Raw genomic sequence first — 10,138 nt, 5'->3', positions numbered from 1 at the left:
TTTCCCCCATTAGATTTTGGCAGAATAACATTCACCTAAAGCAGCTCCAAAAATTCATCTTGCATTAGAAATGCATTATCTTGCATTTACAATGATAACATTAAAAAAATCACCTGTTCATAATTTTGAAAGTTTGCAGTAGAAGTCTAATTTTTGTGGACTCAAATGTCCTTTGTAAATTAAGTGTTTCTCAGCGCCTTTGTTTGTGTTCATTGCAATATACAGTACTGTTCCCTACAAGAGCACATTCTTTTAGAAGCATACAAAGCAGCAACAGACAATGATTAATCCAGAAAGGAATAACCATAGTAAGAAGCCTATAGGGGTTTCTAAAAGTGAATTTGAAACACGGTTTAAAGATATTCTTTGATGTTGCTGTTTGTTTTCCTTTTCTAATGGCCCTTTATACTTTGAACAATATGCAGGCAAATGAAAAAAATGTCAGAAGGAATAAACATTATGAGGGACAAGATAGTACTTCAAAGATGAAGGCCAGTTAATGGGACAGCAGAGTGTGAACCGTTGTTCTGTGCATTTCCATCCACTTCTCACAGTCTGAGAAAAAAAAAGCACATTCAAAGATTAAACAAGCTTCATTTGTTGAAGAAACAGGCAGCCTGGACTATATGACCTTGAGCATTTTTATTTGAATGGAAAATACATGACATGAGCAGTAAATAGGTAAATGATGAATAACTCTGAGCTGGATCTTGGCAGCTGTAAAGGTATTGCTTCAATCAATATGTTTATTTCTAGAAATAAGTTTGAATAAGCTTTCACCAAATCACTGACCCCTATTTGGGTAATACTGCAATAGATATTTATGCCTTAAAGACCCATATATCCATTTTCTAAATGCTTTTTCCTATACGGTGTTGTGGAGGAGCTAGGGCCTATCTCAGAAAGCAATGGGTGCAAGGCAGGGTACACCTTGGATGGGATGCTAGTCCAGCACAGGGCACACCGAGACTCAAGCATCCACACACTCACGCCAATGTCCATTTTCCCAGAAGCCCCTACCACTATGTCTTTAGACTGTGGGAGGAAAGCAGGGCACCTGAAGGAAACCCACCCGAACACAGGGAGAATATGCAAACTCCATGCAGATAGCACCCCAGGAATTGAACCCAGAGCTCCAGTGCTGCAAGGCTACTATGCTAACCAGTGCATCACCACTGCACCATCATGAATATGTGGTGTTTCATGGCCCCATAATCCTTCTGCGTATGACTGTAGCACTTGGCTGTGACAATTGGCAAGGATGAAACCAACTGAAAGGTCTAATTAGCAGATTTGTACTTGAATTAGGAATCCAATTAAGTCATTAACAGTTCAGCTCGAGTGAAAACCAGAAGATATTGTGGTTACAAGGATGTGGGTGAGGAAGATTGCTCTTATGCTGTTCCTTTGGTTGAAGCAGAAGTATGACCTTCATGTGGGCCTGTGATCTGGAATCAGTCACTTGAACCCTAAGTAATGCTTGAATCAGTATATACCACATGAGTCTGGTGTCTCAGTTACGTCACTGTAAGATATTTTGACTGCAGCCCTTTGGAATTGAATCCTAAAAGAGCTAAGTACATTCTGAACTCTGACTGCTTTTGGGAATAAGAGCACTGAAACCTGATTTCTTCCTAAACACTTCCCAAACCCCAGGTGACATGCTGCAAGGGCTTCTATTACACACAGAACAGCGAGTTGCAGTTCTGCAGAGGAAGGCTGAAGATGAAAACAAGAGAGTCTGCAGCTGTAGATAGATTAGCTCATTTCTGTTCCCATCAACACACTTCATATTTTAAAACACAGAGTGAACTCGGTGTTTTCCACACATCTGCACACGCAGCTCTGTAACAAATTCTGGAGTCACAGCAGCAGAGCTGTTTTCAAGTTCCACAACCTGTGTATGCTCCTTAATTTGGTACAGGCATGTGACTATAGAAATCTGGTTGAATAAAAATGGAACTGAGATGTTCTTTCATAATACATATTGCATGACTGTAGATTAAGGGTGCACACCTCAGGAGTATTTATTTAATAGCTGTTGTCAAATATCTGTTATTTGTATAATATTTGATTCACTCAGATTTCTCAGTCTTTGCAGTACTTTATACTGAATATTACCACAACTGTAAATGAAACCCTTTTTTAGAAGAGCTCTGTCAGGGTCTCCAAAAAAGTGTTCATCAGCTAAAAGAAAGAAGAATGAATCATTCAAATTGAAGATTGCTCTGTTTTCTTTCTGGGCACTGCCATTTGACTTCTGTAACAGAGGAATTCCCAGTGGAAATGCATAAAACTGGCTGAGTGCTGCTGGAATTTAGTGGGGTTGAGCTAATGGGGTTATTCTCAAATTTCATTGGTGAAGTGGATACTACCAGTGGGGGTGGTATCCATCTTGGCCCTAGATCTCTGTTGTCTGTGTTCTTGAATTGCAAGGTAAAAAAAACAGCAGAGTCTGGCCTTTGCACACCTGTCTCATTCAGTCACGTGTAATTTATTGCTTGCATTTTTTTTTGGAACACCTTTCATCCACATGGATCCCAGATAGGTTAAAAAATGTAGGAGACACACTTCATCCATCACAGCACAGCAGATTAAGTGGAGAAGTGGGAAATGAACTGAGGGGAAGTTTTAGATGCCCCGAGGAAGTATAATGTTCCCAAGACAAAAGGTTAGAACTTCTGCTCTCACAAATAGCCCTATGGGATCCTTAAAGAAGTAATCAGGACCTTTGTTTCACTCAGATGATGGCATTTCCTACTGTACAGCATCGTCTTTCACTACCCTACTCCACAGAGCAAGGATTCTCCTTAGAGGTCTTTCCAGGATTCACCATGGCAGAGCCTTGCTTACCTTCTGAGATCCATCTTCAAAGTTGTGTAGCTCTCTGTTATCTTTATCTATCTCAGGCTGTTGCGTGGTCAAAGGACAAGCTGTACTAATAACATTTGGAGATTCCAAACTGGGGTTTTATTAGGGTCAATGTTATCTTAACATTATATATCTTAACATTTCAATCACACATTTGGAAAAATAAATAGTACATAATTATAGCTAAATGAATGATTCAAGGTGTATGCAATAAATTATAGATGTTATCTACAGCTTTAGAATGTCTTCTCTTCACTATAATGATTTAAGTTTGTAAACCACTGTAAAAAATACTTCTGTTTCCTTCTGCATACCTGAAAAACAATTGTTTCCATATGTGTCAGTATCTACTGGGTATATTTACTGGAATACCAGAGCATTAGGACAGCAAACCTATTGCAAAACAGGCCACATACTGTACAGTATGTCAGACGTAGGGACTCCACAAAAATGATGATTTATAGTTCCACCAATATTATTGTTATATTCTTCAGCAGAAACACAAAAATTGATCACGTCACAACTAAAGTAAAGCACAAAGCCAAATGATACAAGCTAGATGGTCTGCAAAACCTCTTCTCCATCCATCCAGTTTCTAACCACGTCTTCCTCTTCTGGTTCACAGCAGAGCCAGTGCCTATCCCAGCAAGCAACAGGCACAAGTTCACAGGACACCACTGCATCATGGGGAACACAAAGACCAGAGCCAATTTTCCCAGAAACCAATTAACCTATCAGTATGATTTGAGACTGTGGCAGGAAACCAAAACACCTGAAGGAATTGGCGTTCATGGAACAATAAAGAACAGTGCAAATAGTATTTGAAAACAATAAATACCATTAAACACCATTTCTTACTCAATTCTACCGAGAACATATCTATGAAATTTAGGAAATGTCTGTAATAGGTAAAGAATATTATTGTAGTGTAGTGTAAGACTGACATCTGCTGGATGTCAAGCACCAAGAAAATATTTTTTATTGTATTATCTGTATTTGATCAGAAGATATTTTTGACAGGATTACATTCTTTCTTGCCTGGGGATTATCCCTTACATGACGTAAGAAATTCTTTTGTTTATCTGAATGTCAGACTCTCTTTAAAATGGAATCAGTCCACATGAGTTATTTTATGTGACGCTGCAGTGTTACTATGGGAAGATTTAAGGAGCATTTTGGTGTTCTTAATGGAGTAGAGGTCAAAACGCTGCTTATGAGAGCTCTGAGATATTGGCACTGGCGACAAATGGCAATCACAAAACATTGTCCTTCTAGTCATGAGCCTGATGCCTCACTATGAAGTAAGCCACTATGAATTTTCACTAAGCCAACAGAACATTTATCATTGCTAGGTGAGAGATAATAGTACCAACAGTCACATATCACTGAATACTCTAAAGCTCTTTCAGCTATCCACCTCAAAAACAGCTTTTTCAATACTTCATCGTGAGCCACCATATTGCTTGTGTGCTTTGTCTGGCCTAACAAATCTCTTCCTCTTCATGACACATAGGACAGAACTTGTGAAGTGCACAGAAACTGGGTTATTGTGCTTACTCCCTCTCATTACAGCAAGTGAGAACATAGGAAAGGTAGACTCTTGTATATGCTAACTCTAAATATTAGTTAGATCCTCATTAAAGTCTTCATAAAGCATTCAGATAAGGTCGTGCAAGGGAAAACTGATTGTTCAAAAATGAAAAGCAATACTCATACTACATACAGATCAAAATAAAAGAATAGACAGTGCACATTTAATTATGTATTATAACAGAAGCCCATTATTCCAATATACTGTAATACAATCATGAATGATATAATTCTACAAATGCATCTGTATATGTTTGCAACTGTGTCAATGTTACAATAGGGTCTGCAGAAATTATAATGTGTTACTGATGTCACGGAAACATAGTCTTTTGCTCAAGGTTTAAGTATGTCTGATACACATACTGCTGGAGATAAATATATCCCTTTATTCAGAACAGGGGCAGGAACAGAGAAACACACTACCTACACAAAAATACAAAACATAGTATGGTTTATTTTCTCTTATCACTAAATAGAAGTCATGTGGCGCTCAGTAATAAGCAGTCCTGAAAGGTACAGCACTTATCATAAACAGTAAATCTTAGTATTATAATGGAGAGGGGTTTATTTGAAAGCTTGAATCACTTCTGATTTTGTTCTAGACATTAAGTTCAATGACTTGAAACAGATGTCTACACAAGAATATAAAAAACAGTTACGAACAAAAAGAAGACTAATTACCTCCCTAACCGATTTGGAAGTTGGTAGTAAATTGATACAAGAACATGTTTCTTGAAAGAAACCAGGGTATTTGCTTCACCATTACAGGTTACTTTGTTCTAAACTACCACAACCATATTATAAATTTATATTATACTGTACAAACCCCCTCCTGTGTACCCTTTGTTTTCTATTAACTAAATTATTCTCAATCCAAACACTTGGGTTTCCCTAAATGCCTTCTGCCTGCAATTTGAGGATTAATCTTTTGTGGAGAATTTTATCACAAGACTAAGGAACCCTATCATATGTGTGCCTTTTGCTGTTGTTGCTTTATCAAAGAACTATAAAATGTTAGTCAGGCAAGACCTAACATTTCTAAATACTTACAGATGAGTTCCGAGAATATAATTTCTGTACGCAGAAGGTGACTATCTAGTTTAGTTCTTAAAATTGTTTCCATTTCCGTTCATGTCATAAACGTCAGACATATTTATACAATTCTTTGGTTCAGGTTTTTCACCCTTTTATGGATGGGCACTACATTAACTTCAGAACTGTGGAATTTAAACAATATGGAGTGATACTGCACTCAAATAACATGTAATATTTGTTACTACATAACACAAATTAATAATAAAAAACAAATCTTCTTGGTATCATGCAGAATCATTCAAATCAAGTTAAAGATTCATTTTTATGTTAAACATCATATAAATAACAGCATTTATTTAAACGATTTTGTATCTATATAAGAAATTAAAGTATCATAAACATTCTAGGAAAACAATGCAGAACAAGACAAGTCAGCAATGTTTTAATAATTGTAATTATGCAATGACTGCAAACTTAAAACTCAGCACCATAATGAAGAACTGTTTCTCCACAACTGTTTCTCCATGTCCTGCACCTGTGATCTGAAAGCAGAGGTAAATTTGACAGCTCTTGGATTGCAGAATGGAATTCTACTGTCATTTCAGAATTGCACCACAAGAGGGATTTTTAAAAAATCCACAGCACACAACCATGTGTGAATCCATTTCATTTTAAAGCATTAAATATACAAAACAAGACTAGCAAGAACATTGCTAAAACTGCATTCTTCATTGCACAGATAGAATACTAATTTTATTTTATTTTTTTAAATGCAACCTTACCACAGTAAGCAATAACCAGAATTTGGTGAGAAAATTGTTTTTTTTATTAATTTTGCTGCAGTGTTTGTGATTGTGATTAGTTTAACAGATATACTGCGCATATTTAAATCGAGAATAGAAATAATCACAGTTCTATTATGTATAATATAACAATTCTGAATATAAATATTCACAAAGTAACATACAGAAGTTATACTGTATAATGTATTGTGGTTTAGAGAAGCCAATTTATACCTATGTGTAATTTCAGTATCAGTACAGTGTTTAGAAGTAACACAAGCACAAGCAAAAGAAAACATAGTTGAACAAAAGATATTATAATACACTCTATTTAGTGAGTAAACACATTTTAGATACAGGATGTCAGAATTCACATCAGTTGTTAAGAAAATATTGCAATATTGAAGGAAGCAGCACAGAAATGGCAAGATTTAAACATGTGATAGTGAGCATACAGTAGAACAAAGAGCTTAATAAAAGATATTTTGTGAACGTCTGTAGTGAGACGTGTCAAACAGAGCAATGCTGGCTGTAGTTTATAAGTTTTGTAGGTCAGAGAGATACTTCATCCAGTAGAGTATCTATACAGCTATACAGTACTGCATGTGCAGTCTGCAAAAGTGAGTTTGGAGTTGGTGCCTGAAAGTAATTAAATTTAGTCCGGAGTAGGAGAAGGCAAAACTGGGCATCTTGACCACAAGTGACTGAAGTCAAGCAAGTGCAGGACAGTTTAAACCAAAAAAACAAGAGTAACTTGCATGATAACTTCCATGTTCCTCTTTGTGTAAAGACGTGTTTCCTATGATCCATCCTAATCAACAGCCAGGGTTTAATAGCCTCTGGGTTGATCCTATCCATCCAATATTTTAGGATTTTATACTTTTGGATCAAATCGGTCCTCAATCACTTTACTTATTTTAACATATCCATGACAACACCATGGTACATGAATCTTTTTTTCTCTTCTTTAAACTGTAGCTAAGGTAGTAATATTTTTTTTGCAGTAAGGTTGCCAAGAGGGAACATACACATGACTTTCAAAACACACGCAGAGCCATCAGGTTGGCCAGCTGTCTAGTGAGGAGCAATTCTGCAAATAGTTAAATACACTACAACACCTGTACTTCACTGTGTAATTTCCATTACAGAAGGCTGCATAAGAAAAACTTTAATTTAGTTTATTTTTCTCACTTGTTTTCTCCAAACCTCTGGATCTGTATCTTCACAATTGGAGCCACTTCTCAATCAGTGTAATGACAATGGATAATTTTCATGAAACAGTCTATTAGCAGTGCAAGACAAATGCATGAATTTAAGAATATTGTGTTTTATTCCTAACTGTAAGAACAATAAGGGATTTATACTCCATATTGTATGTGTTTTACACTTTTAGAATAAAATATATATATATACATTTTTATATTTACATTTTAATAAAATATCTTCTCCCTCTCTTGCCTTCTGTCCTCAGCCTTTTCATTTGATTATGTTTGCATTTAGTGTATACTGTATACAAACTGTACACACTGTGTACAAACTGTATTCATATTTAAGCAAAACAATATTATTATTCCTCTTGGTTCCTCTTGGTTATAAACTGCTATGCTTCCGGACACTAACTGGCAAATATCAGTGGAAAACAAAACACAGTAAAAACTCAATAAAAATCCACGGTAAGTCTGTAAACACTACATTGCCAAGCCCAGGCACGTGATTAAATCTATCATCAAACTGCAGAGTGACCTCAATATCCTGGGTGAGTTCAAGACACCCAGCAGTAGCTTTGCTGTGCTGGGACATACACAGAGAGAGGAAATTATATTTTGGATTATATGTGATCATAGTACAGATTTCTAAACAAGGGTAATAATAACTTGTATTTTATAAAGGTTTATAAAGTAACTACAGTGATTGATATTTATCTTTATATCAGTCTGAATTACTATGATTTTCACATCTGTATCACTATGTTTTCAGTGTTTCCAGAGTTCCATTTCAGATATTGTGAGCAAATATGCTCTTTTTCTGTTAGGCACTCTTCAGACCACGTAAAGCAGAGTTCAAAGTCTTGCCTGGTGTATATATACAGTATATTATATATGTATATATTATATATGTTATTATAATACATATCTATATCTGGTATATATTACATTATCAAGTAGGTAGCTGTGTCAGCATGCATGGGCTGCAAAGGAACAAGTAAAGGATGATTCCATGCTGAAAAGAGTAAAAAAGAAACACGTTTCGGCTGTGGAACCTTCTTCAGGTGTTTATTTTCCTCTATTTTCAGCACGGAATTAACCTTTACTTGTTCCTATATTATATTATTACATAGTATATATTTGTATATTTCGCATGTTTGCATTGATTTTCTCTGAGTGCTGAAGTGTCCTCCCATCTATATTTACATCCCAAATATATGACTACTGTATATTAATTAGTGTTTAAAAACAAAAACCCGTGTGCTTGCGTGTGTATGGCGTCCTGTGTCAGACTTGCATCCTGTCCAGTGTGGACTGCTTCCAGGATACTGCATTTTGTCACAACCTTTACTGGGAACGGATGATACCAATACTCTAATAATAATAATTCCTTGCATGTATATTGCATTTTTCATCCCAAAGGGATTGTTATCCAGGATAGATGAAACTCCCAGCTACTTTAATGTTCAGTCATGCCTTTGTTTCCAGTATGTACAACAGATACAACTGGATTTTGAAAAACTAAGTTACCACAGAAAGTCAGATTAAATTACTATGATTTTAATATTCCATGACTCTCACAATGACAAGGGATTGAAAAGGGATATATGGGATTTCCATAAATAAATATTCAATTTCAGAGGTTATTTGAAGTAAGTGGTCGCCAAACTGTAGCTACACACATTCTAATTCAGATGCACTTAGTCGGGTAAGGAGGAGTAAATCTCTTCAGCCTAGAACAATGGAGACTGAGGGAGATTTGATTCAAGTGAAGATTGTAAGGTTTATGGATAAGGTTCACCTTAGAACTTTATGGGAGTATTTCACACTCACTAGCAAAACAAAGACAAAAACATGAATTTAGGATGGAGAGTAGGACCCCCCCCCCACAACACTTTAAAGATGTATTTCAAGCAGACTTCATAGGCAGGTAGTTGAGACCCAAATTCTGGTCACCTTTAGGAAACAGCTGGAATAATTTTTGTTTCAGTTAGCTGCTAAACTACCAAAAAGGCAAGGTGGACTGAAAAGCCATCTGTTCTTTGCAACCTTCCTTATGTTCTAGATGTTTACTGTGGTCTACCATGGTAAAAAAGACTAAAGATACTCAATAAAGCAAAGGAAAGTCATGATAGAAGCATGTTGAAGCACTGGGTATGAAAAAGAATGGTACAAAGCACAGGAACAGCACAGTATAAGTAAAAATCCATTGTACATTAACCATGGTAAAATTCTGTAAATGGAACACAACGTTGTTTCCTGTCTTCTCTTTTCAGCGGGGAATAAACCTTTTCTTGTCTCTATGCAGCCTACGCAGGCTGGCGCAGCTACAGTACCTCTTGAATTCCATAAATGTCAGTTCCATTACTTTTTCTGCTTACAGTATTTTAGTTTGCCTAAACAAAACTGTGCTGGGGAAAAAGGCTGCAAGTACAACAGTGCAAGAGCTTGAATTTAAGGAACCACAAGGTGTCACTGCTCTGTCTAGGTATCAAAATGGAAACTAGGGAACACTCACAATTTGGAAGGTGGAAAATAGTTACCCTCCCATCATTAACTTGCAATGACTTGTGGGACACTTTCAAAAGGATCCTATTCAGAAAGAGATAACTCTAGTCCCTAAAGTCTACCTCTGATGCTGATTGAGATAACTTT

The sequence above is a fragment of the Lepisosteus platostomus genome, chromosome 21 (assembly GCF_059453375.1).
Source record: "Lepisosteus platostomus isolate fLepPlt1 chromosome 21, fLepPlt1.hap1, whole genome shotgun sequence".
Lineage (NCBI taxonomy): Eukaryota > Metazoa > Chordata > Actinopteri > Semionotiformes > Lepisosteidae > Lepisosteus > Lepisosteus platostomus.
This window is presented reverse-complemented; position numbering follows the sequence as displayed.